We start from the raw sequence: 27,003 nt of genomic DNA on the forward strand, positions 1-27,003 counted from the left end.
AGTAGAATAAAGTGACATATCTCCAAAATGCTGCAGTAAAAGGGTTTGATATGAGGTGTGTATACAGTATGGGACGTCCCCTATAAGAACTGGCCATTCTTTTCCTCTACTTATTAGAAATTAGGTTTTTATAGGTGTTTAAAGTAGAATAAAGTGACATATTTCCAAAATGCTGCAGTAAAATGGTTTGATATGAGGTGTGTATACTGTATGGGACCTCCCCTATAAGAACTGGCCATTCTTTTCCTCTACTTATTAGAAATTAGGTTTTTATAGGTGTTTAAAGTAGAATAAAGTGACATATCTCCAAAATTCTGCAGTAAAATGGTTTGATATGAGGTGTGTATACTGTATGGGACGTCCCCTATAAGAACCGGCCATTCTTTTTCTCTACTTATTAGAAATTAGGTTTTTATAGGTGTTTAAAGTAGAATAAAGTGACATATTTCCAAAATGCTGCAGTAAAATGGTTTGATATGAGGTGTGTATACTGTATGGGACGTCCCCTATAAGAACTGGCCATTCTTTTCCTCTACTTATTAGAAATTAGGTTTTTATAGGTGTTTAAAGTAGAATAAAGTGACATATCTCCAAAATGCTGCAGTAAAATGGTTTGATATGAGGTGTGTATACTGTATGGGACGTCCCCTATAAGGACTGGCCATTCTTTTCCTCTACTTATTAGAAATTAGGTTTTTATAGGTGTTTAAAGTAGAATAGTGGCATATATCTCCAAAATGCTGCAGTAAAATGGTTTGATATGAGGTGTGTATACAGTATGGGACGTCCCCTATAAGAACTGGCCATTCTTTTCCTCTACTTATTAGAAATTAGGTTTTTATAGGCATCTAAAGTAGAATAAAGTGACATATTTCCAAAATGCTGCAGTAAAATGGTTTGATATGAGGTGTGTATACTGTATGGGACGTCCCCTATAAGAACTGGCCATTCTTTTCCTCTACTTATTAGAAATGAGGTTTTTATAGTTGTTTAAATTAGAATAAAGTGACATATCTCCAAAATGCTGCAGTAAAATGGTTTGATATGAGGTGTGTATACTGTATGGGACGTCCCCTATAAGAACTGGCCATTCTTTTCCTCTACTTTGTAGCGTTTATACGCCCACGTATAAATATAATTAATTATTATTCATAACGAATTATGATCAATAATTAATAATTTAATTATTTTCAGAATTTACTGTAACAGAACCAATAATATGATCATTTATCAGTTCATCCAATGAACAGAAAGCATAAACAATTATTAACTCTAGGAAATATAATATCTTCCTGGCCAAGAAAGAATAACCCCCTAACAGTAAATTAAGAAATAGGGTAAAAGCAGGTAACTTTTGATCGAAGTTCAAGACAATAAATTTGATAAGCACATACACAAGTAATCTCTTTTCAAATACAAACAATACTTTATTGATTATATACTAACACATACAGCTAATCTCTAACACAAACACACACACACACACACACATTCATACGAGTTGCAGAAAGGAAGAGAGTGAGGAAAGAGTGGGTTTAAGAGTGAAAGGATGAAATCTCACGATTCCATATGCACTTAGACATGACCTGGAACGAACCATCAATCATTAATTTAACCCTTCTATCGTTTCTTAGACAGGTTATTAAATTTATGTAAATACACCAGTGCAGCTTTTAGTCTGGAGGTACTTGCTTGTCTTTGCGTTCCTTTTTGGGAATTCCCTTCGTTGCGTAACAGAGGGTTTCCCCGGGTTCGTTCGTCGGCTGTGGTCTCCTTGTGCCTGGGTCTGCGGCGTTCCAGTCACGTGTTGTGCTGGCGGATGAATTGAAAGTCTTTGTCTGAAGCTGGCTTTGCAGAAGAAACGTGGTCGGAATCTTGTCGCAAAACTTAACTTAGAACCGAGACTCACAACGGAAAATAAAGGAAAACTTAGAAAAGGAAAGAAGATTTAGACTAGAGTAGTAAGATGGCTTGAATAAAGCTGTTGAACCCGTTCTTCTGATCTTAATTTGGGTTCCTCGGTCTGCGCGTTTGTTACATGGTTACTGGTCTGCCGGAACTTAGAGAGCGAGAGCACAGAGAGAGCTTCGAGAGCAGCGAGAGAGAGCGTTAGAGTTTAGAGTTTAAGGGTTTTTAACCTAAAAGTTTGTCCCCCCTCTTGAAGAGATCGGACCAATTAGACACTGCCTTTGTTTGCAAAGTCATAAATCATGTCTTCCCTGGGGTTCTCTTATTTAAAGACCAGATGCAACAGTTTAGGCATGCTTTCTAATTAAAAGAAGATCAAAACATATTACATAGATATCATTCAAGCCATCTTTTGAATCTCGGGCATACGATCATACTGATATGAAACACAACACACTCTCATTCAGTATAACACTTACATGAATTATATGGGATCAAAACATATTATCTTATTAAAATATGCATATAAGTGGTAGAAAAAACACAGGATTAGGTAGTTGCATGACTGTTTGATCATGAGTCCATTGAAAATTGTTCTTGAATGAGTTTTATGTATACTGTAGGAAAAATCTCAGTTTTCTGGTTTAGAAGAGAAAAGAGCTTCTCTTAAGAATGTTTGTTCTTAGTTCAGAGATCCCAACGGGGGAGGGGTCAGGAATGTTGGTGTGCTATCTCTGCAGCAATTTGTCTTTTACAAACCCCCTCATATTGACAAGTTATTCCTTTAGCTGGGCTCATAAAAGTTCTTAGTTGGGGGTTTTCGTTGGTTAGGTAGACCAGCTGGAGCCTGATTTTATGGCCCCGGATTGGTGATTTGACCCTGGAATGTGAGGACTCTTGTGTGAGACCTTGGTCTCTGTCTTTCTCTTAAACAGTCAGCGTTTTGTCAACAAAGCTTAGTATTGACCAGCTATTTAGTTAGTGTTGGGGGTCAGTTTTAAACAGCCCGACTGGTTGGCGCCTGGCCCCGATGACAAGATGGATGAGGATCATGAGACGTTCTGAACAAGTCTTCCCCCCCCTTCATTCATCGAGAAGCAGAGAATTTGAATTAATATTCAAAAAGAAGATGAGTCGGTGGTTGGTTCCTTCTCATTGTTGTTACAACTTATTAGAAATGAGGTTTTTATAGATGTTTAAAGTAGAATAATGGCATATATCGCCTATGGCATATAAATGCTGCAGTAAAATGGTTTGATATGAGGTGTGTATACTGTATGGGACGTCCCCTATAAGAACTGGCCATTCTTTTCCTCTACTTATTAGAAATTAGGTTTTTATAGGTGTTTAAAGTAGAATAATGGCATATATCGCCCAAAATGCTGCAGTAAAATGGTTTGATATGAGGTGTGTATACTGTATGGGACATCCCCTATAAGAACTGGCAATTCTTTTCCTCTACTTATTACAAATGAGGTTTTTATAGTTGTTTAAAGTAGAATAAAGTGACATATCTCCAAAATGCTGCAGTAAAATTGTTTGATATGAGGTGTGTATACAGTATGGGACGTCCCCGAACTGGCCATTCTTTTCCTCTACTTATTAGAAATTAGGTTTTTATAGGCGTTTAAAGTAGAATAAAGTGACATATCTCCAAAATGCTGCAGTAAAATGGTTTGATATGAGGTGTGTATACAGTATGGGATGTCCATTATGAGAACTGGCATTTACTTTTTTCTACTTATAAGAAATGGAAACTTTATAGACATCTGAAGTAGTAAAATGTGATATATCTCCAAAATGCTGCAGTAAAATGGTTTGAAATGAGGTGTGCACACTGTATGGGACATTGAATTCAAGAGAAACTCTCATTTACTGCAAACAAATAAAAACAAGAGGCATTTAGAAAGAGTCTATACTTTGTTTTATCTACTTTTTGCAAATAATTATGCTGTAAACCTCTACATAAAAAAAGTCTTGAGGTGTTACCTGTAAAGAAAAAACAAAACATAAGTACAAGAAATAGACAACTGTCAAAGAAGACACGAGTGTAAATAAAAAGGATAACAGAGTAACCTACAAACAATCTCAAAACATGGCATCATACTGTATAATCTTAGACAGACAGACAGACATATATATATACATATAGATAGAAAGATAGAAAGAAAGAAAGAAAGAAAGAGAAACAAACAAACAAACAAAAAAGATAGAAAGATAGATAGATAGATATATAGATAGATAGAGATACATACATACATAGAAAAAAGATAGAAAGAAAGAAAGAAAAAAGAAAGAAATATAGAAAGAAAGAAAGAAAGTAAAGAAAGAAAAAAGAAAGAAAGAAAAAGAGAGATAGTGTCAGGGTTCTGTCACTTCGGTCTAGTTAATTTCTTGGTTTTGTGACAGAGCTCTGACACTCCCTGTTTTGTCTCGTCTCTGTGTGAGTGTGCGGTTCCGAGCGCGCTCGGGCCGTGCACTCACTTGTCTATGTGCCTTGTTATATGTGCGGGGCATGGTGTTTGGATCCCGACATGTCTGTCTAGTTAGATTTCGGTTCTGTGTCGGGATTCGGACATCAATGCTCCGCGTGTTTGTTTTCTTTTGTGAGCGCACGGAATGAGCTTTCGCTCGTTCTCGTGCGCTCTGTCTTGTCACGTGAGCGCGCGCGGTTTCGAGTTCGCTCGAGCCGCGCGCTCTTCTGTCTGCGTGTTTTTTCTTGTCTTGTGCTGTGGAGCACACAGCTAGTTTTTCACTGGCTGTGTGCTTTCATGTTATGTTTTGTGTGAACACGTGGCTTATGAGTTTTCACTAGCTGCGTGTTCATGTCTCGTTTTGTGTTCTAGTCCTGTTTGTTGTGAGCACATGGCTTGTCATGTGTTTCCTTGTGCCATGTGCTCTCCTGTCAATTGTCTAACCCCGCCCACCTTGTTACCTGATTATTGATTCATTTTCCCCACCTGTCCTCCCTCGTTACCTGCTTTGTTTGCTCTCTCTATTTATTCTCCTTGTGTTTGCAGTCCTGTGGTGGTTCGTTGTCGTATCTACACTGTGTGTTTCCCTGCCGTCAAGTCAAGTCAAGCCGAGTCAAAGTCAAGTCTGTCTTGTTTTCCCCTTCGGGGTAGTTTTTGTTTGTTCCTGTTTTATTTTATTTTTAAAATAAAGCCCATCAATTCTGCACCTGAGTCCTCGCTTCTTCCTTCACCCCCAACCTGACAGAACCAACCAGCCATCAGAGGACTCAGCAGAAAGATGGTCATCTTCCTGTTTCCATCTCCCAGTGCTCGCCCCTCCACTTGTCAGACGATGAAGCACTATGGCAAGCTCTTTTCTCTTCGCCAAGGGGTGTCTACAGTGAAAGAGTTTGCCCACCAGTTTGTCATCACTGCGGAGGGGCTTGATATTAACAACACTGCGCTCAAGGACATTTTCAACAACGGCCTCAATGAGCCTGTCCCTGCCTGGGAGATGGGAATGCTGAGGATACTTTCATTCTGGCAGTTTGTGGGGTTTGTATACAACCGTGGAGAGGAGGGTGGCCTTCCACCTCTTGGTCCACCTCCTATTCACCTCACAAACTGCCAGGTCCCCAGTCCTCCGATGACCCCTTCGGGGAGAGGGAGGAAGAACAGTTCTGCCTCCTACCCACTGGCGGCTGAAGAGGCTGCAGCGCCCCCACTGGCGGCTGAAGAGGCTGCAGCGCCCCCACTGGCGGTCCAAGAGGCTGCAGCGCCCCCACTGGCGGTCCAAGAGGCTGCAGCGCCTCCACTGGCGGTCCAAGAGGCTGCAGCGCCCTCACTGGTGGTCCAAGAGGCTGCAGCGCCCCCTGTGGAGGTCCAAGAGACTGCAGCACCACCTCGCTCTCGGAAACGGAGGAGGAGAAGGAGGAAGGCTTCCTCCATACCCCAGGACCAAGAGGTTGTCCCAGAGCCTGCTGCGGGTCCAGAGGCCATTCCCAGGCTCCTTGCCCTGCCGGCGCCACCCAGGCTCCTTGCCCTGCCGGCGCCACCCAGGGTCCTTGCTCTGCTGGCGCCACCCAAGCTCCTTGCCCTGCCGGCGCCCCCCAAGCTCCTTGCCCTGCCGGCGCCCCCCAAGCTCCTTGCCCTGCCGGCGCCCCCCAAGCTCCTTGCCCTGTCGGCGCCACCCAAGCTCCTTGCCCTGCCGGCGCCACCCAAGCTCCTTGCCCTGCCGGCGCCACCCATGCTCCCTGTCATGCCGGTTTCGGACAAGCTCCCGGAGGCCGTCCCAGAGCCCGCAGCCGGCCCGGAGGCCGTCCCAGAGCCCGCAGCCAGCCCGGAGGCCGTCCCAGAGAACCGTCTGTCCTATGCCCACTGTGCATCCGTTGGAGCAGTGATATTTGTAGGATTTCCCTTCCTCACTATAATCCCTGTCTTTCCCAAGTCTGGCCAGTCTGCTCCGCCTGCCCTGATGGATCTGCCCTTGCAACCTGCCCTGTCGACGCCACCCAAGGCCCCTGTACTGTCCTGGCTCTCAGCTGGGACTCCTGTCCCGCCGGATTCTCCCTGGTCAGTCCCTCCGGCACCACCCTGGCCCTCAGCCAGGATTCCAGACCCGCCGGAGTCTCCCTGGTCAGTTCCCCCAGCACCGCCCTGGCCCTCAGCCAGGATTCCAGACCCGCCGGAATCTCCCTGGTCTGTCCCTCCGGTTCCACCCTGGTCTTCTGCCATGACCCCAGATCTGCCTGAGCCTTCCTGGCTCAACCCGCCCGTCCCTCCCTGGTCCCTCTTTTTGACTTTGTGGATGTTCCTGCTGGCTCTGACTTGGCTCCCTCCCTCCCTCCCTCCCCACTTTGTCTCTGTGTCTTGATCTGCCTGTCTTGTATTGTCTGTTGGTGAGTTGTCTTGTCATGTTCCTGTCTTGTTTTTGATGTCCCGCTTTGGGACGCCAGGTGGCGTCCCTTGGAGGAGGGGTAGTGTCAGGGTTCTGTCACTTCGGTCTAGTTAATTTCTTGGTTTTGTGACAGAGCTCTGACACTCCCTGTTTTGTCTCGTCTCTGTGTGAGTGTGCGGTTCCGAGCGCGCTCGGGCCGTGCACTCACTTGTCTATGTGCCTTGTTATATGTGCGGGGCATGGTGTTTGGATCCCGACATGTCTGTCTAGTTAGATTTCGGTTCTGTGTCGGGATTCGGACATCAATGCTCCGCGTGTTTGTTTTCTTTTGTGAGCGCACGGAATGAGCTTTCGCTCGTTCTCGTGCGCTCTGTCTTGTCACGTGAGCGCGCGCGGTTTCGAGTTCGCTCGAGCCGCGCGCTCTTCTGTCTGCGTGTTTTTTCTTGTCTTGTGCTGTGGAGCACACAGCTAGTTTTTCACTGGCTGTGTGCTTTCATGTTATGTTTTGTGTGAACACGTGGCTTATGAGTTTTCACTAGCTGCGTGTTCATGTCTCGTTTTGTGTTCTAGTCCTGTTTGTTGTGAGCACATGGCTTGTCATGTGTTTCCTTGTGCCATGTGCTCTCCTGTCAATTGTCTAACCCCGCCCACCTTGTTACCTGATTATTGATTCATTTTCCCCACCTGTCCTCCCTCGTTACCTGCTTTGTTTGCTCTCTCTATTTATTCTCCTTGTGTTTGCAGTCCTGTGGTGGTTCGTTGTCGTATCTACACTGTGTGTTTCCCTGCCGTCAAGTCAAGTCAAGCCGAGTCAAAGTCAAGTCTGTCTTGTTTTCCCCTTCGGGGTAGTTTTTGTTTGTTCCTGTTTTATTTTATTTTTAAAATAAAGCCCATCAATTCTGCACCTGAGTCCTCGCTTCTTCCTTCACCCCCAACCTGACAGATAGAAAGAAAGAAAAAAGATAGATAGATAGATAGATAGAAAGAAAAAGATAGCTAGATAGAAAGAACGAAAAAGATAGAAAGAAAGAAAAAAGAAAGAAAAACATAGATAGAAAGAAAGAAAAAAGAAAGAAAAAGATAGAAAGAAAGAAAGAAAGAAAAAGATAGAAAGAAAGAAAAAAGAAAGAAAAACATAGATAGAAAGAAAGAAAGAAAGAAAGAAAAAGATAGATAGATAGAAAGAAAGAAAGAAAGAAAGAAAGAAAGAAAGAAAGAAAGAAAGAAAGAAAGAAAGAAAAGATAGAAAGAAAGAAAGAAAGAAAAAAGAAAGAAAACGAAAGAAAGAAAGAAAGAAAGAAAGAAAGAAAGAAAGAAAGAAAGAAAGAAAGAAAAAGATAGAAAGAAAGAAAAAAGAAAGAAAAAGATAGAAAGAAAGAAAGAAAGAAAGAAAAAGATAGAAAGAAAGAAAGAAAGAAAGAAAGAAAGAAAGAAAGAAAGAAAAAGATAGATAGAAAGAAAGAAAGAAAGAAAAAAGAAAGAAAGAAAAAGATAGATACAAAGAAAGAAAAAAGAAAGAAAAAGATAGATAGAAAGAAAGAAAAAAGATAGATAGAAAGAAAGAAAAAAGAAAGAGATAGATAGATAGATAGATAGAAAGAAAGAAAGAAAAAGATAGATAGAAAGAAAAAAGATAGATAGAAAAAAAGATATATAGAAAAAAAGAAAGAAAGAAAGAAAGAAAGAAAGAAAGATAGATAGATAGATAGATCGATAGATAGATAGATAGATAGATAGATAGATAGATAGATAGATAGATAGATCTGGGCAACTCAAGCGCTCTGAAAGCGCGTTCTTTCTCTGCTGTTACTGAGATTACCGTATTTATAGTAATAGGCGCACATGAAATTTTTTTTTTTTTTTTTTGGCGGCTGGCTTGACCGTGTATTTTCAAACTGCGGCTGGCTTGACCGCGGTGAACTTCAGCAGATGGAGATAGAACGGGAAGAGAGAGAGCGAGAGGACAGAGATGAAGTTGTCCAAGTTGATGCTGGGCCCACAGCTGTAGCAAGAGCCAGGATGAACGACAAATGGTGGTGCACTTGTTCAAATTGTCAAGTTATGCCAACAGAAGCTATTGCTGCCACGAATAGGAACTCATGCCACAGATGCAAAACCCATCGATTGACGAGGAGGCCAACTGCATTACAGGTCTGTCTGCATTACATCCAAATAGTTTCCTCAGCAAATTGTACCTATATCCCTATACTGTTTTTATATTAGACCTCTTTTCACGTGATTTCCACTGGAGTCTAAACATTGTTTACTGTACAGTTTAGACATGGGATCATAAAGTTAGTAAATATAGAGCTTGCCCGTGGTACAGCAAAACTCTTTAAAATCTGTTTTTTTTTTCCCTCCTTGGTTGGGGATGTAATCGTCTTCGCTGAAGTGAGCACTGCACACACGAAAATCCTTGATTCTGGATATTTTAGCTCCCGCAGAGTAGCCGATGGCAACCAGCCAAAGCTGTCTCATATTAGCTATATCCGAAACAGGAAAACGATGGAATCTGAACGGTGATCCCGGCACATTCTTGTGGTCACAACCTGGGAATTTACAAGTTCGCACCATTGTTAATTTTCTACTTTTTACGTCGTTGTCATTTGATTGTGTAAACACTATGGAACAGCTGATCGGAACGTGCGCACTGTTGACGTTGACAGCAGCGCGGATTGATAGAAATGGAAAGAAAATAGTGCCGATTAAAAACTGAGGTATGAATTTTGTCTGGCATGTTTTTTGTGATGTAAATTAATAAAGCTTTGAAACGCATATAATTTTTTCACGTAAAAACGCACAGTTTTGAGGCCCCGGAAACTAAACGGGACTACTTTCTTGAAAAACTTCCAGCGGCCAGAACTCTGACCAGGGAGGTGAGCACAGAGTGGGTCAGTGTGTATGCACTATAGTGCTGGTAAGGATTGCATACAAATTCATGTCTTAAATGGGCGAACTAACCCTTTAAGCGAACGCACAGTGACTGCCAAATTTAAAATGGAAATGCAAAGTCCTTTTGCAACTGTGTTTCCCATATCTAACGAGTCTTGACCCTGTCATATTTAAATAGCAATATCAATTACCACGTCTGCTTTTTCACTTTCTCAGCGTCGCGCATGTAGCCAGCCTAAACTCAAATGAAATCGCAATTCCCTTAGTATTTCCATTTCCGATGCCTCACACGGAAACCTGTCAATCAGTGTCAAGGGTGGGATTATGCTATGGGGCGTGTTCGTGTTGGGACGTGACGTCACTCACAGTCGACGGTCAAGAGGTGATGCCCTGAACAGACACCGATTTATTTTAAACAATGGAGTAACGTTAGCTAACAGGCTTTTTGTGAAGGACAGGACAACTAAAGGACCTGGACGTCCTTTACTGGACATACCACAAGAGATGAGTGTCGGTGCTAGCTCTCACCCCTTCAAATAAGTGCTCTCAATTTGCGAAATTCAATAAAAATGCTGTCATTGCTGTGTGTGTGTGTGTGTCTGAGAGACTGTTTGTTCCACTTTACATTTCATTAATTTATATGAAATAAACTAAACCCAATACAAAATATTGTGGACAGGACAGGCGAGGGAGGGAGGGAATCTGCTGCACCCCTCCTTAAAAAAAAGTGATTTTTATTATTTTTGTTGTTTATATTGTTATTGTGTATTTAATTCATTGAGCCTACATTTGAATAACAATTTAATGTGTTTGAAGTGTCCCAGTTTGCCAATAAGGGTGTCCCAGTTTGACAGTAGCGCCTGGAAAATGTGGTTTGGGGTCTGTAAGAAAGGTCACGCAGATGACTGTATAGTCGTGTATGCGCACCTCTGACGCATATTGATGTGCTCTAACGCACCCTTGAGCGCACGCAATGAGTAGCGCTTTGCTTCTGCGCAGATTCACGGACGATTCTGAAGCAGATGTGTGACAGGACGACGCGGCTGAGATTATTCCCCGTTTGGAGAGTGTTTAGATAATATTGTGTGCATCACTGCTGAATAGTAAGTGTTTTTGTCTTCATCTGCTATTTAGTGATTAAGATAATCGTGTTTGTGTGTTATATTTTGATATTTATCACTAATGTCTGACTGACGCGATGCTAGTTATGGTACTAATCACCTCGTTTATTGTCATTACTCTCCATGTATATTTACGTTATGCATTCAGTGCAGATATTATTAATCTATATTGTGGATTATATTGTTTTATACTTTGAATCCTTTCAGTAGTTATTTTCAATATAATCTGTTACATGTTTTATTGCTACTCACGTTTCTGTACACGTAGCGGCGGTTCGTATGCATCTGACTGTTAATGGTAATTGCATCAGTTACTGTTTTAGTAATGAATGTATGGATAGTTAATTCATATGCTGTTATTCATATGTTATTTGTTTCCATTTAGAACCACACATACACTCATCTAAATGCATAATGGAGGACTGTATGCCCATGTCTACTGCAACAGTTTATTAAACACCATTCATTCAGATCTTGGTCTGGTTTATGTGTTCTGACCGACACCCGAGAGTGATTACCACACTAAAGTAGTTCCAGCAATAGTATAAAATACAGTCCTTATAAGTCTCCCCAACAAATGGTCCTTCGAGCCGGATATGTGGTAATTTCTCTCTAGAAGATGGATGATAGATTTTCAACCAGACCTAAGCGTCAGACTTATCCGCCACGCCATTATGACGAGTATGAGATGGGGTACGTGCTGCCACCACGACATCCATCTGAATTAAGAATCAGAAGGCATGGGCAAGAAGAGGAGTTATATTCGTATGAGGAGGGAGCCGCCAAGATGACACCCTCTCCTTTCAGCGACCATCAGACACCGAGGGATGCTGGCTATACAAAAGAAGACCCATAAGCTGAATTGAGACAGCGTACTTACAGACCTGGTCCTGAGAGTCAGCTAGCTGAACAGTACCCAAAAGGAGCACATCCTGAAAGGAGTAGAGAATCAGCTCCACGTGTCTGGTCTACGACACTGCAAAATCTGTCTCCAGCCTCCCAAGCAGACCCTTTACATAGCAGTGAAGAGCAGTTTAGTGCCACCTTAGCAGAAATCCGACAGACTAGATCGGAGCTGAAGTTACTCGCCGAGACGGTGCGCAGTCTTCAGCAGACCCCTCAACTAGCTATAACACACTCTCATTCCAGTACATCGGACCCACTTATGCCTGCTCAATTCCCTACCTCCCCCCTAGACCACAGATATGTGCCTCCTCCTTGTGCAGAGCTCGACAGGGATGAAGTCAGCGAATGCGACGAAGTAGACTGGCCTGACCCTCCCCCTGGCCAGAGCCAGAGGAGCCACGGTCTGTTGGCGATGCTCCCATCATGGGCATTCTGGAGAAGATGATGAGTGAACTGCAAGTATTAAAGCAAGCTGTCAACCATCCAAGTAGAACTCTTGCAGTTCCATCAGCGAGTCTTCCTGTCATAGATTCCAGACCTTCAGATCCTCAGACAAGTAGAATGCATCTGGGCCGTTCAAGTCAACGACAAAGCCTTCATCCTCAGCCACCTTTCAGAGCCGGTCCAGCTTATGAGTCAGAGCAGTACGAGAGTAACCTTCAAGGTGAGCATGCAGCAATCTCCCAGCCGTATCTGCAGAGGAGGGCTCAGCCAAGAACCCCACTTGATCTTCGGCACCAGACTGTCCCACTCTCTGAGCCGACATACCGAGGTCCAATGCCAACGATCCCCCATTTCAGTCACAGAGACCCCAGCGAGTTTGCTAGATTGAAGATAGCTTTGGAGAATTTACTACCCCCAGATGGGACAGAGCTGTTTAAATACCAAATCCTAGTGGATCACTTGAAGCTGGAAGAGGCAAGGCTGATAGCAGATTCGTATCTGAACTCCCCCACACCTTACAGCAATACCATGGCTGCTCTTAACCAGAAGTTCAGCCAACCCCATCAGATGGCATTGAACAAAATAGCCAGTGTTATGGACTCGCCTGATATTCGACGCGGTGATCAAGCTGCCTTCGAGAAGTTCGCCCTACAGATCCAGGCACTTGTGGGTATGCTTAAATCCTTTGGCTCCCAAGGAGAGATAGAGCTACAGTGTGGATCTCACGTAGCTCGCCTGTTGAGTAAGTTACCGCCAGAGATGAGAGCTGAATTCCGGCGCAGCAAGGTCCATCATCCAGGAATAACCTATACCCTGACTGACCTTTCTGAGTGGCTGCAATATGAGTCCTGGTGTCAGGAATATGATGGTTCGTCGCAGGTGAAGATCCCCAAGGAGAGACAAGGGCCTAGACAGGAACATCGCCAGAAGAAGTGGACCACCACCGTCTTGCATGGAGCCAGAGAGGCGACGGAGAGAGAAATTTCACCAATGCCTGCGAATATCCCTGCCAAGAACAGAATTAAGTCTTACTGCCCATTCTGTAACAACTCAGATCACTTCTTGAGCCAATGCACAGAGGTTGTAAAACTGACAAAGAACCAATTATCAGAGTGGATCCGTACAAATAAAAGGTGCTGGCGATGCGCTAGAAACCACCAAGCTGCGCAACCTGCAGAAACCCTGCAGCATTTGTCAAGGTAAACACTTACCAGTACTGCACGAAGTTAATTCCATGTCACCTAAGACTGTGATCAAGACAACCAAAGAGGAGAGCTGTCTGGTGAATACACCTTCGGACGTGCTGTAGATGGCAGTCGTGTGCTATTAAAGGTTATTAAAGTATTACTCCACCATGGCAAGCACACTCTGAGCACATATGCCATCCTGGACGATGGCTCAGAACGGACTATGCTCCTACCGGCTGCAGCACGCCACCTGGGCCTCCGAGGGGAGCCAGAAGACCTTGCTCTGCGGACTATACGTCATGACATTCAAATCCTTCACGGGTCCATGGTGTCATTCCGTATTTCACCTGCCGAAAAGCCTCAGCACAGCTTCCTCATCACTGGTGCCTTCACCGCAGAACAACTGGGTCTTGCACTTCACTCTTACCCCATGGACAAATTGCAGAAGAAGTACAAGCACCTTGTTGGCCTTCCAATACAGTCATTCGAGCAGGTGCAGCCCTTGCTGCTCATTGGAGCTGACCACCCTCACTTAATTACACCAATCAAGCCAGTAAGGTTAGGACCCCCTGGAGGACCTGCAGCTCTTAAGACACGTTTAGGATGGACATTGCAGGGTCCCACTAGAGACTTGTCGAGCAGTCCATTCACCCGCAGCAGTGTTTGTTGAACTCCACCATTCCCCAAATGGCAGAGCTCTTCAGGAACGTCGAGAAACTGTGGCAAGTTGACGTACTTCCCTTCAGGAACGAAAAGGAGGTCACCAGGTCTCGACAAGACCAATATGCTGTTAACATGCTTGAATCGAAGACTACCCGAGTTGAGGTGGACGGAGTCTTACGTTATGCCACCCCTCTGCTTAGGCGTAAAGATATGCCGCAGTTCCAAGCCTCAAAGGAAATGGTAATCCCCAGCCTCCGGAACACTGAACGGTGCCTTGCTAAACACCCAGATCGAGCCAAGGCGTACAGTGCTGAAATTCAGAAACTGACCCAGGCAGGAACTGTCAAGAAGTTGAGTTCCCATGAATTGACACAGTCAGGGGAATCATGGTATATCCCACATCACATGGTGACCCACAACAATAAGAACCGAATCGTGTTCAATTGTTCTTATCAGTACCGAGGTCTGAACCTAAATGAGTGGCTGTTACCTGGTCCCACCTTAGGACCTTCACTTTTAGGAGTGCTGTTGCGGTTCCGGGAACACACCGTAGCCATAAGTGGTGATGTGAAAGCCATGTTCCACCAGGTCCGCCTGCTCCCTGAAGATCGTCCCCTTCTGAGATTTGTCTGGCGTGACATGGAAGTAGACCGAAGTCCATCAGTGTTTGAGTGGCAAGTCTTGCCCTTCGGTACCACGTGTAGCCCGTGCTGTGCCACCTATGCCATGCAGCACCACGTTATCAGTCATAGCCAGCCAGAGGATGATGTGAGGTTTTCTATTGAGAGATGCTTTTACGTCGATAATTGTCTGCAAAGCCTCTCCTCCCCTGATCAAGCCCGAACACTGGTAGATAAGCTAAGGGAACTTCTAGCCTCTGGTGGATTTGAACTCCGCCAATGGGCCAGCAATAAGCCAGAGGTCATTAGCCATCTACCTAAAGAAGCCCGATCAGACAGTCTAGAACTTTGGTTTGCTCACGACCGAACAGATAATCCTGAATCCGCTCTGGGTCTCAGCTGGCATTGTTCCACAGACACACTGAGGTACAAACATCGACCAGTAAATTATGATGCTCCTACCATGCGGAACATCTACAAGGTTTTAGCCAGTCAGTATGACCCCCTCGGGTTTATTCTGCCGTATACCACTCGTGCTAAAATACTAGTGAGACAGCTTTGGGATAAACACAGGGACTGGGATGATCCCCTACTGCCCCATGATTTGCTGCAAGCTTGGAGAGACTGGGAGGGAGAGTTACAAGTCCTGCCAAGAATCTCCTTTCCCCGAGCATATGTACCTCCTGCCATGGATGAGAGAAACATCACTCATGAGATACATGTGTTTTGCGATGCTTCGGTGCAAGCATATGGAGCTGTCGCTTACCTGAGGGCAGTAGACAGTCAAAATCAGCCTCATCTCTCCTTTATTGTGGCCCGTTCAAGGATTGCACCTAAACGACTGCATTCAATGCCCAGATTGGAGCTTTGTGCTGCCCTCACAGGAGCCCAACTCAGTAGGTTGATGGAGCAAGAACTTACCCTGCCAATAAGCCAGATTACCCTCTGGACTGATTCAACTACGGTCTTATCCTGGTTACAGTCTGAGTCGTGCCGGTTTAAGGTATTTGTTGGCACCCGAGTGGCGGAAATACAGGAGCTCACCGATCGACATTCATGGCGATATGTTGACTCTGTGAATAATCCTGCGGATGATCTCACTAGAGGTAAGAAGCTAGAGGAGCTGGTTAAGCCTAACCGTTGGAGCCATGGACCACCATTTCTCCTCCAAAGCCCAGATAAATGGCCAACCCTGCCAGCAACAGTAGTTGAAGAGTGCCATTCAGAAATTCGCAAGTCTGTATTCTGTGGAGTCGCGACCATACCTGATGAAGAGCAGCACATACCCAATGTGCATCAGTACACCACTTGGAAGGAACTTTTAGAGGCCACAGTACAGACGCTTCACGGGGCGGCAGGTCAGAGTGGGAACCCTAATGCTGACAACTACCGTACAGCTGAGATTCTTATCCTGAGAGGGGCACAACTGGATAGCTTTGCAGAGGATTTCAGACTACTGCGAAATGGGAAACCAGTCCAACGAAGTAGCCGTTTACTTTCTCTGTCTCCAGAGCTGGACGAAATAGATGGTCTCATTAAGGTCGGGGGCAGATTGCGCCAATCTGAAGACTTAGACCTGGCTGCTATGCATCCTATCATCTTGGATCATTGCCATCCCACCACTAAGCTTCTGATTCAAGACTATGATACCTGGCTTTGCCACCCTGGCCCTGAGAGAGTGTTTGCAGAGATCCGTCGTAAGTTTTGGATCTTACGAGGTCGAGAGGCAATTCGACGGTATCAACATGCGTGCACAGAGTGTCGTAGATGGAAAGCAAGCCCTCAAGTTCCTAAGATGTCAGACCTACCTGTAGCACGCCTACGCCTGTATAAGCCAGCATTCTACTCGACAGGCATGGACTGCTTTGGGCCCTTTATAGTGAAGGTGGGTAGGAGAACTGAGAAGAGGTGGGGAATTATCTTCAATTGCCTTACATCAAGGTGTGTACATCTAGAGATCCTTACCAATCTGGATACTGACTCCTTCTTGATGGCCTTGAGGAGGTTCATCGCCAGGCGAGGGACACCAGCCGAGTTGTTCTCTGACCAGGGAACAAACTTCCGTGGAGGAGAAAGAGAGATGCGGGAGGCCCTTGCAGAATTATCCCCAGAACTCAGACTCCAGCTTGCCAAACACAAGATAAAGTTTCACTTTAACCCACCTGGTGCACCCCACTTCGGCGGAGCGTGGGAGAGGGAAATCCGCTCAGTGAAAACTGCACTGTACCGAGTGGTAGGCAGTCAAGCTGTTACAGAGGAAGTGTTACATACTGTTCTCCTGGAAGTGGAAGGCATGTTGAATGCTAAACCATTGGGATATGTGTCCTCCGACCCTAAGGACCTTGATCCGGTGACGCCCAATGTTCTGCTGATGGGGCGGCGGGACGGGTCCCTGCCCCAAGTTGTCTATCCTAAATCTGAGCTTCTGAGCAGACGCCGCTGGAGACATTCCCAAATTCTGGCTGACCAGTTTTGGTCTAGTTTCATTAAGAACTATCTCCCGAACCTGCAAACCCGCCAGAAATGGAATGCCAACCCTACGGAAATGACCCTAGGATCAGTGGTACTGATGATGGACCCTCAACTGCCCAGAGCATGTTGGCCGGTTGGTCTTGTCACCAAAGTTTACCCAAGTGCAGATGGACACATAAGGACAGTGGATGTAAGGATAAACAACAGAACTTACACTAGACCTGTAGCCAGATTGATAACTAAGCCCTTATGCCTGTTCCCGGATACTGGACTGATCACCTATTCAGAAACAAATGTGCTGCACACATTTGGGGGCGGCTGTAAGAAAGGTCACGCAGATGACTGTATAGTCGTGTATGCGCACCTCTGACGCATATTGATGTGCTCTAACGCACCCTTGAGCGCACGCAATGAGTAGCGCTCTGCTTCTGCGCAGATTCACGGACGATTCTTAAGCAGATGTGTGACAGGACGACGCGGCTGAGATTATTCCCCGTTTGGAGAGTGTTTAGATAATATTGTGTGCGTCACTGCTGAATAGTAAGTGTTTTTGTCTTCATCTGCTATTTAGTGATTAAGATAATCGTGTTTGTGTGTTATATTTTGATATTTATCACTAATGTCTGACTGACGCGATGCTAGTTATGGTACTAATCACCTCGTTTATTGTCATTACTCTCCATGTATATTTACGTTATGCATTCAGTGCAGATATTATTAATCTATATTGTGGATTATATTGTTTTATACTTTGAATCCTTTCAGTAGTTATTTTCAATATAATCTGTTACATGTTTTATTGCTAATCACGTTTCTGTACACGTGACACCACCTAGCGGCGGTTCGTATGCATCTGACTGTTAATGGTAATTGCATCGGTTACTGTTTTAGTAATGAATGTATGGATAGTTAATACATATGCTGTTATTCATATGTTATTTGTCTCCATTTAGAACCACACATACACTCATACATTGCATCGGTTACTGTTTTAGTAATGAATGTATGGATAGTTAATACATATGCTGTTATTCATATGTTATTTCCATGTGTGTTTGAGTCATCCATCCTGTGTTTAATGTTTCTTTCTTTTTTATTCTGTATAGTAGGGTAGAGCACTTAAGCTATTTAGAATAGTATCATATGAGGGGCTAAGACATTTGGATCATAATAAAACATTATGCATAAGGTAAATTATCAGAAAGTGTCCCACTTTACCAGTATTCACCCTACATAGGCTACTTTCAGAACAATTAAATCAAACCCAGGTTTTTTTGTGTGTTTAGACAAATAATGTAACAAAAGTCACAAAATTCCATGACTCTGAGATAAAGGGAGCAATGTTTTTTTTTTAATGGGGGGAAAATATCAAATGAGGTCCAAATAGAACTCAAATACAATGACTGTAATGCAGTGGGATTTTAAGTGCATTACAGTCATTATGAAGAATTCAGCACTGATCTAAATGCAGCTGTGTCCAGCAACAGCTTTTGTTTTGGTTTAGTTTAAAATGAATATTTCTTAAACCATCATGTTGTCTTTGGGTTCTGTTTGGACCTCATTTGATATTTTCCCCCCATTCAAAAAAAACATTGCTCCCTTTATCTCAGTGTCATGGAATTTTGTGACTTTTGTTACATTATTTGTCTAAATACACAAAAAAACCTGGGTTTGATTTAATTGTTCTGAAAGTAGCCTATGTATAATTATGTTTTTGTCCATTTCACAGTTGAGATTAATTTTTCAATAAAATGATTAAATCTCACATAAATCTAAACAAATTGACAAATGAAAGCCTGATACTACACCACAAATGTAAAGTGGAACAAACATTCTCACACACACAGCAACAGACAGCATTTTTATTGAATTTCGCAAATTGAGAGCATTTATTTGAAGGGGTGAGAGCTAGCACCGACACTCATCTCTTGTGGTATGTCCAGTAAAGGACGTCCAGGTCCTTTAGTTGTCCTGTCCTTCACAAAAAGCCTGTTAGCTAACGTTACTCCATTGTTTAAAATAAATCGGTGTCTGTTCAGGGCATCACCTCTTGACCGTCGACTGTGAGTGACGTCACGTCCCAACACGAACACGCCCCATAGCATAATCCCACCCTTGACACTGATTGACAGGTTTCCGTGTGAGGCATCGGAAATGGAAATACTAAGGGAATTGCGATTTCATTTGAGTTTTGGCTGGCTACATACGCGACGCTGAGAAAGTGAAAAAGCAGACGTGGTAATTGATATTGCTATTTAAATATGACAGGGTCAGGACTCGTTAGATATGGGAAACACAGTTGCAAAAGGACTTTGCATTTCCATTTTAAATTTGGCAGTCACTGTGCGTTCGCTTAAATGAAAATGCAAACGGTAATGCGCGATTTGCATTTGCGTTTGGATTATGTCACATTTTATGCGTCTACAATTTGAAAACGCAATTGCAAATACAATTTGCAATTCCTTTTGAAAAATGTCCGGAATATCATTCCATAGTTTAGGCTTTTAATCCCATCTTATGGGTAGATGAGAGGTTTTGATAGTTTTGTAAGAAATAAGTTAGTTTGGAAGTGAGCTAATTTATTTAACATAAACGTATTAGTTTTGTAAGAAATAAGTTAGTTTGGAAGTGAGCTAATTTATTTAACATAAACGTATGAATTTAACATAAACGTACTCGATGACGTCACTTACATGGAGTGTGTAAATTGGCTGAAACTAGCTCAATGGTAAACACAAATCGATAAAAATAGTTCTGTGATTTCAGCAGCAATAAAATAATCCTTCTACAACAGAGGGGAAGCTCCACGACTTCAACATTTCTGAAGAAAGCTGCTGCCAGAGAAGTTGGAGACAGGTGAAGTGAGGAAGCTCATTAAATAACTTCATATCCATTTTCTCACAATATTTTGTCACCTAACTTACTGTATATCACCATGCATCTGTTATTTTCTTATTTGTTAAATTCTCATAGTTACATTTACATTTATTTGTTTCATTTATTTTAAGAAAGTTTTGACATCCAAAAGTAAGTGACACTGTATGAGCAATATGATTAAGTGAATAAGTAAAACTAAAACCATAGATGAAATATTTATGATTATTATCAGTGTTGAAAACAGTTGTGCTGCTTCATATTTTTGTGCTTTTCAGGGTTATTTGATGAATGAAAGAAAAAAAGCAGCATTTATTTGAAACAGAAATCTTTACTCTCTATTCTGGTCAATTTAATGCATCCTTGCTGAATAAAATATTATTTTTTTAAAAAAATGTATTTTTACTCTGTTTATATAATATGTTGGGTCTATTTAACAATGAATCCTGGAGAGAGAAAAAAGAAAATGGATTAAACTGTTACATTGGTTTACACAAAAAGATTAATCAGCACAACTGTTTTCAACATTGATAATACTCAGAAATGTTTAGGACGTTTGCATTGTAAGAATGTATAGTATTCAAATATTAAAATGCTGACTCGTTAGGCCATGTTTTCTCATTAAAATCAGATGATTTCTTATTAATTCAATAGAATGTAATGGAATAACTAGAATAACCTTCCTGATAATGTTTGGGGCCCAGAAACACTATCCTAATTTAAATCTAGATTAAAGACACATCTCTTTAGCCAAGCATTCAATGAACACATCTTATAATCTTGCACTATATGATGAAATAGTAAAAAGTTCACATAACCATCTTTTGCCTGAAATAATATGAACAGCAGCAATGCTAATCTTTCTCCTGTTGTCTCCTTGTTTCTATCTCAGGATGCTCAGCATATTTTACTAGAGATTACAGCAGCTCCAGTTTGGATCCAGCCTCACTTGGGAAGACTTCTAATGACATCAACACTCTTGAAGACAATGTGTTTAAACAATTTTCAGATGTTAAATTATATTTTAAAGTGTTTAAACTAATTTAAGTTTTTATGTCAGGTGGTACAACAAAAATATTATGTATTGTAGTTGTACCACCTGACATGGAAAGTGTACCACCAACCTACCCATACTTGAAATTAGCAGTTTTTATCAGTATTTGAGAGAGCTCTACAAACTTTTTCACTCTGCCAAAGAGATCAGTTAGGCTCCTCTGGATGATGCATTATCATGTTTACTGTTATTACCTTGTAAATTCGTAATAACATTTGAGAATATACAAATTGCTGGACAAAAGTTTCTCAATTACCTCAACAGCTTTAAAACTACTGATATTTATAAAAAACAATTATATGAAAGGCTTCAAACCTAAAATGATGGCATAGTTTTTTAATTTTTTATTATTAAGACACCATTTTAAATTGTTTTCTTAGTCTGTTCATTTGTTCGGACAGTTGCACCATCACATGACATTTTGGGGGTTTAATGCTGCCTTCAGGAATAATCATAGGCCTAGTTTCCTAGTAAAAAAAAAAAAATGGACATCGTAATCACGACTTCAGAAGAAGAAAAACAAAATAATATGTATTATTAAATGTACAAAAAAAAAAAAGATTTCAAACGAAGGTTTTATAGAATATAGTGATACATGTCATGAAGTTGTCAAATTATTTTAAAAGGAAATAATGCACTTGCCACAACATAACTTTGTGTTGTGTTTAGAAAAATATATGAGCGATTTTTAAACAAAACTGTCTGCTTATACAGATATCTTTCAGTGCTAATTGCTTTGTATATTTAAATGTTAAATGGGAAAACACTCAACTGTTCTTTTTTCTTGCATTTTTCTTTTCTTATTCTTGCTTTGTTATTAGGGCCACCGAAATGAAGACGTGTAGGAGTAGTTAGATGTTCAAGCTTTTGGGGAAAAAATTGTTCATTTAAATGTATAACCTGTTTGCATACTGTTTTTGCTGTTTGTGCTTTGTTCTATAGTAAATGAACTGAATTAACCAAATTTTGAGTCTGTATCTCGTTCATATGTCGTTGAAAAAGTCTCTAAAATAGTTTTGGGCCAATGAGGACAAGTTAAATTAAACCACTGCATGTCCGCCCATATTATTAAAAACTAAAATGACCAACTGGTTACCAACACACGACTGTTGATCCACAACGTTGCCACGACGTCGCCGTTACTTACTGACAACGTTACAAAGTTACGTCGTGACAACGAATCCAGGAATTTCACTTTTCCGGTTGCCTTACGTCGCCACGACGAAAGTTTGGTCATCAGATTACGTTGCAGTTACGTAACAGTCACGTATTTGTGTTAGCTGGGAGTAGCCTACTTTGGGTTCGGGCCGAATACTGAGCCCGAGCCCGAGCCTCAGACAGCACGCCAAATATGCATTTATTCTATCGGACTTATTTGTAAGCGTGAACTCGTGAAATCTCAATTTTCCAGCGGCAGTCATTTGTATTCAACCCAAGCGCTCGTTGATGACGTGGATGATTACGTTACCGTTGCTCATCTGTCCATCATCGTATAAAGCCCGCCCCTGACAATTTGATTGGTCCGAACAATTTTGTTCGGGCATAATAGCTCCTCAACGGATCGAGTCCAGACCGAACTTCCCGACCTAAAAATTTTGTGGGCGGGGCTAAGTTCGGCTGGCATCCAGGCTAGTGTGGATCAGCAAGGCGAGAGATTAGTGCCAAAAGTCACGTGACAGTTTTTCGTACTTGTAGAATTTTGTTTTGTACTTGAAGGATTTTGTTTTGTACTTGAAGGATTTTTTTTTTTTTACTTGAAGGATTTTTTTTTGTACTTGAAAGATTTTAGTTTGTACTTGGAGGATATTTTTGTCATTGAAGAAATATGTTTCTTTGTATATGTAAAACATACTGTATTTGTTTGATAGGTACGTTTTTTATTTGCAGAATAAAATGCATTAGTTTGTGAGTGATGTTTTGTATTTGCAAACCACACTGAGTTTGTTTGTGAATCGTTGGGTGTGAGTAAAACACGTTTTGTGTGTGTGTGAGGTTTTGGCATGCTTCTCACTCCATAATTTTGTGTCTGTGTGTGAATACCAAATATAGTATTTTTAATACAATAATGCAGTGTTTTCTTTGTCATTTTTGACAAATACATCCACAAAGTACCATGCCACAGCTTTAAAAATGCATCAGTATCACATGCATGTATGTTTTCATACATTTACATTTATGCATTTGGCAGACGCTTTTATCCAAAGCGACTTACATTGCATTTCAAGGTACACATTTACATTCTTATCAGTTCTTGTTTTCCCTGGGAACCAAACCCATGACCTTGGCGTTGCAAGCACCAACACTCTACTGTTTGTGCTACAGGAAAGATTTATTAAATATGTGGAAAACAAATATGTATGTCACATATTTATACTTAATGTTGTCCATATATGCGAGAAACCAATACTATACTGTAATATATGCAGATATATGGTATTATATATGGATGAACTCAAATATTTTCTTCACATGTTTGGACACATAAATGTTCATATATGTTGCAGGCATATATTGTGTTCTCAGATAAGTCAAATATATGTATAGATATATGTCATGCTATTTAAAATATAAGTACATATATGGTCATATATTACATTTTTGTCTGGGAGTGCCCCCCTGGCTTATACTGCCCTGATTCTGCCTTACCGTATTCTCAGCAATTCGTAATGCAATTATAATTGTCATTATTTTTTATCGTAATAATCAGCACACTATGTTAAATAAGTATACTTTTTTTTTTTTAAATGAAAGAACCATAAAATAATGTTTATTTGGGTATATTACTATTTTTCTTATGAACAGTTTAGACAGCTCACGTTAGTTATTGCAAAAACAGATTTAGATCAGGCAGGCATACTACTGGGGTCCTAATCTCGGACTCATCTTTGCAGGGTGGTAGGGGAAGACTCATTAATATTCATTAGGGAAGTCATCCCTGATTGGTCTGATGACCTACACCTAACCCCGCCCCTAAACCTACCCGTCACTGGAGTTAAGACCAATCAGGGATGACTTCTTTAATTAATATTAATGAGTCTTCCCCTACCACCCTGCAAAAAAAAAAAAAAAAAAAAAAAAAAAAAAATTCGCCACCGGGCTCCCTCATCAACACCAAATATCGAAACTAACCTTCTGCTAACGGCAGAGTGAATGAACCACGTTCATGGATTCGAGAGTTGAGATTGTTCTTGATATATAAAAAATAACTATTTAAACCTTTGATCGGTTCATAACTTGAGTAAACAATGTCCATAAAAGTCGTCAGAGCTTTTGGATGAGACCACAGGCGAGGCGCAGGCGAATCATTAACATTCATTCTACAGTTTTTAATTTCATTATTTACCATATAATATACTGGATGGCTGTAAGGATAGCTCCAGTCCGATTCAGTTTCAAACAGTTTTGAATTGGTCTTGTAGGTCTTGTGTTTCTCCAGCAAATGATCCAGGTTCTGTAAATACACATCGATTGCAACTCCGATTTCATTAACATAGACTGATGCAGGTTTAACGTTACCAGCCTGAATATCCAGTCGAGCTTCATGAATCAACATCTGGACGTGGAAGGCGGCTCCGTTGACCCAGATTTTTAACCCACGGCTGCTCATCTGTCCGTCCAGCAGCAGGGAGTTTCTGAGGATGGTGAGATGGTTGCTCAGCTGCTGTTCCAGTCTCCTTATTTCCTCCCGTAATCGTTGGTCATTTTTCATGTACACTTGATGGCGTTTCAGATACTCTGACATTGTGTCTCGGACACTCGAAGCTTTCTCTTCCCCAAACACACGTCGTAACAGGCTATCTGTATTATCACTTGTCTGAGTGCCGCCCTTGATGATGGTCTCTATGATCAAGGAAATCACCAAAGCTCCAAGTCCAACAGCATTCGGGACTGAATTCAGAGAAGCAATGGCAGATCCAAAATCGCCGACGTAACTTGGCACCGTGTTGAGCATCTCCTTAGAGAAAGCCTGCAGCACAGCGTTAGAGTCGTTACCAGAATATTTCAGCAGAGACTCATCTATGCCTACATCTGGTAAGAGGCATGGTTGATGCTTTAAAATGTCCTGATAAATATAAAGAGCAGACCTCTCATAGTCCTCTTGTGAGTATGTGGTGCCCATGATTTTTCCTCTCGATCTGTGATCGCTCACACAAAGTTCAGATGTCCCCCGCCCCGACCAATAGACTGAACACTGTAATCACAATACTGAGGTAAAATAAATCCAGCCAGCTCCCTATGAAGGTAAAAGAGTAGCAAAACTCGAGAGCACGCAGTGTTGCCAAATATTTTCAAAGGAAAGTAGCTAAGCTAACGCCCTTAACGGCTCTGCAAACGCCTTCACTAAAAGTCGCTAGATGACGCCATACTTCAATTAGCATATTCGTGACGTCATCGCGTCTTGCGTTCTGCCTGACTCAGTGAATGACTCAGTAGACACAGTAGTGAATGACTAAATAGGCTTGTTTGAGATGCGCCTTGCCTCGCCTGTAATGTAGGGGAGAGTTGGTGGCTGCAGTGAGAGGAGGAGTGAAAAAAGCGCAGGCAAGACGGACAGTTTTCTCTTCTCGTAGTGGATCTGACACCTGTGAGATCAAAGATGGATATTAGGGATGTTAATGATTAATCGACGATCGATTAATTGTCGATAATACATTTAATTGATAAAACTTATCGATAATCGATTAAGCAGGTTCATGCGCGTGCGCGCTGCTCAACCGCAAAACACAGGCACGTGCACACATAGACATCAAAGGGGTCTTGAGCACCTGCCCTTTTTATTCCTGGAGAGAAAGTGCCCTTTTTTCTGGGGTGCTTTTTTTTTTTTTTTTTTTGAAAAATAATATATATTCCTGTTTGCGCACAGCTTCCCTGTCAAACAAATATATTTATTGAAGAATAGTATATCTAAATATCAGGTCAGGAGTTCTGAAGCGCTCTCTCTCTCTCCCTCTCTCTCTCTCTCTCTCCCTCTCTCTCTCCCTCTCTCTCTCTCTCTCTCCCTCCGCTAAAGAAAATAGTACGCTCCGTCTCTACGGTTAGAATCCTGTGAGTCCTTAGCAACGCTCTGTTTTCCATGGCAACGGTCTGTTATACTCCGCACAGCAGTCTGTTATCAAGAAATAACAGACCGCATTCTACATCGGAATTCAACCAACTTCCAAAGCCATGTAATAAAATAAGTTAGTAATAAAATAAGCATATATCACCACTAGGTGATATGCTTTAGTTATTTTGTTTATCCTATTTACCTGCATTGCCCTGTCAATTAGATGCAAATGTGCGCATTTCAACTAGTTGACGCCTAATTTGCATACAGAACGTCCCCAGTTAATGACTTACATCAAGAGTCTTTCCCCCTGAAATTTAGAAATCTAAATTGGTGAATTTAGAAGAAATCTACAAATGCAAACAGATGGAGAATATACACTCTAAAAAATGTAGCAAATCTGAGTAACTGCATCTGGCACATTAATAAATAAAACTGAGTAGAAATAAGTTAACATTAAATATTTATAAATTAACTTTTTATTTATGAGTAATTTAACTATTTTTATTACCTCTAAACCTTTATAAAATAGTATTCCATACAACCACAAATATATACATGACATTGGCTTTTATTGAATTTTTACTCAATTATTTTGGTAAGTTAGAGTTAGAATAAACAAATTATTAGTAAAACACGCCACTCTGCTTGATGCAGTTATTTAGGTTATTCTAAATATATACTTGAAACTAGTAGCATAGAAAATGTTTTCAAAACATGCACATTGTGGAATGGTTTCCTTTGCTGCTCTATAAACCTAGTGAATACTAAGGAGACCATGGTTTCTGTGTGAACTGATTATTTTGTAGACATCTTTTTAAAATGAAACAATTGCGTGAGTTTGAGGAAGATAAAATTAATTAACTTTTTAAAATATTTTTTTAATAAGGAAGTCAGAGTTGCGTTAATATATATACTTTTTTGTAAAAAAAAAAACAAAAAAAACAAAAAAAAAACGTAATTA

At 41.6% G+C, this 27,003-nt stretch overlaps 1 long non-coding RNA gene across 2 annotated transcripts in view; it reads left to right on the forward strand.

Annotated features, from left to right (window-relative positions):
- LOC307174254 overlaps positions 1-23,875 on the forward strand; it is a 59,782-nt gene extending 35,907 nt beyond the window's left edge. For both annotated transcript variants that reach the window (XR_013823970.1, XR_013823971.1), the window contains 2 exons: positions 19,831-19,920; positions 20,831-23,875. This is a non-coding gene — a long non-coding RNA (uncharacterized lncRNA). The remainder of the gene's footprint in view (positions 1-19,830; positions 19,921-20,830) is intronic.
- Positions 23,876-27,003: the final 3,128 nt, after the last annotated feature.

The sequence above is a fragment of the Squalius cephalus genome (assembly GCF_949319135.1).
Source record: "Squalius cephalus genome assembly, chromosome: 16".
Lineage (NCBI taxonomy): Eukaryota > Metazoa > Chordata > Actinopteri > Cypriniformes > Leuciscidae > Squalius > Squalius cephalus.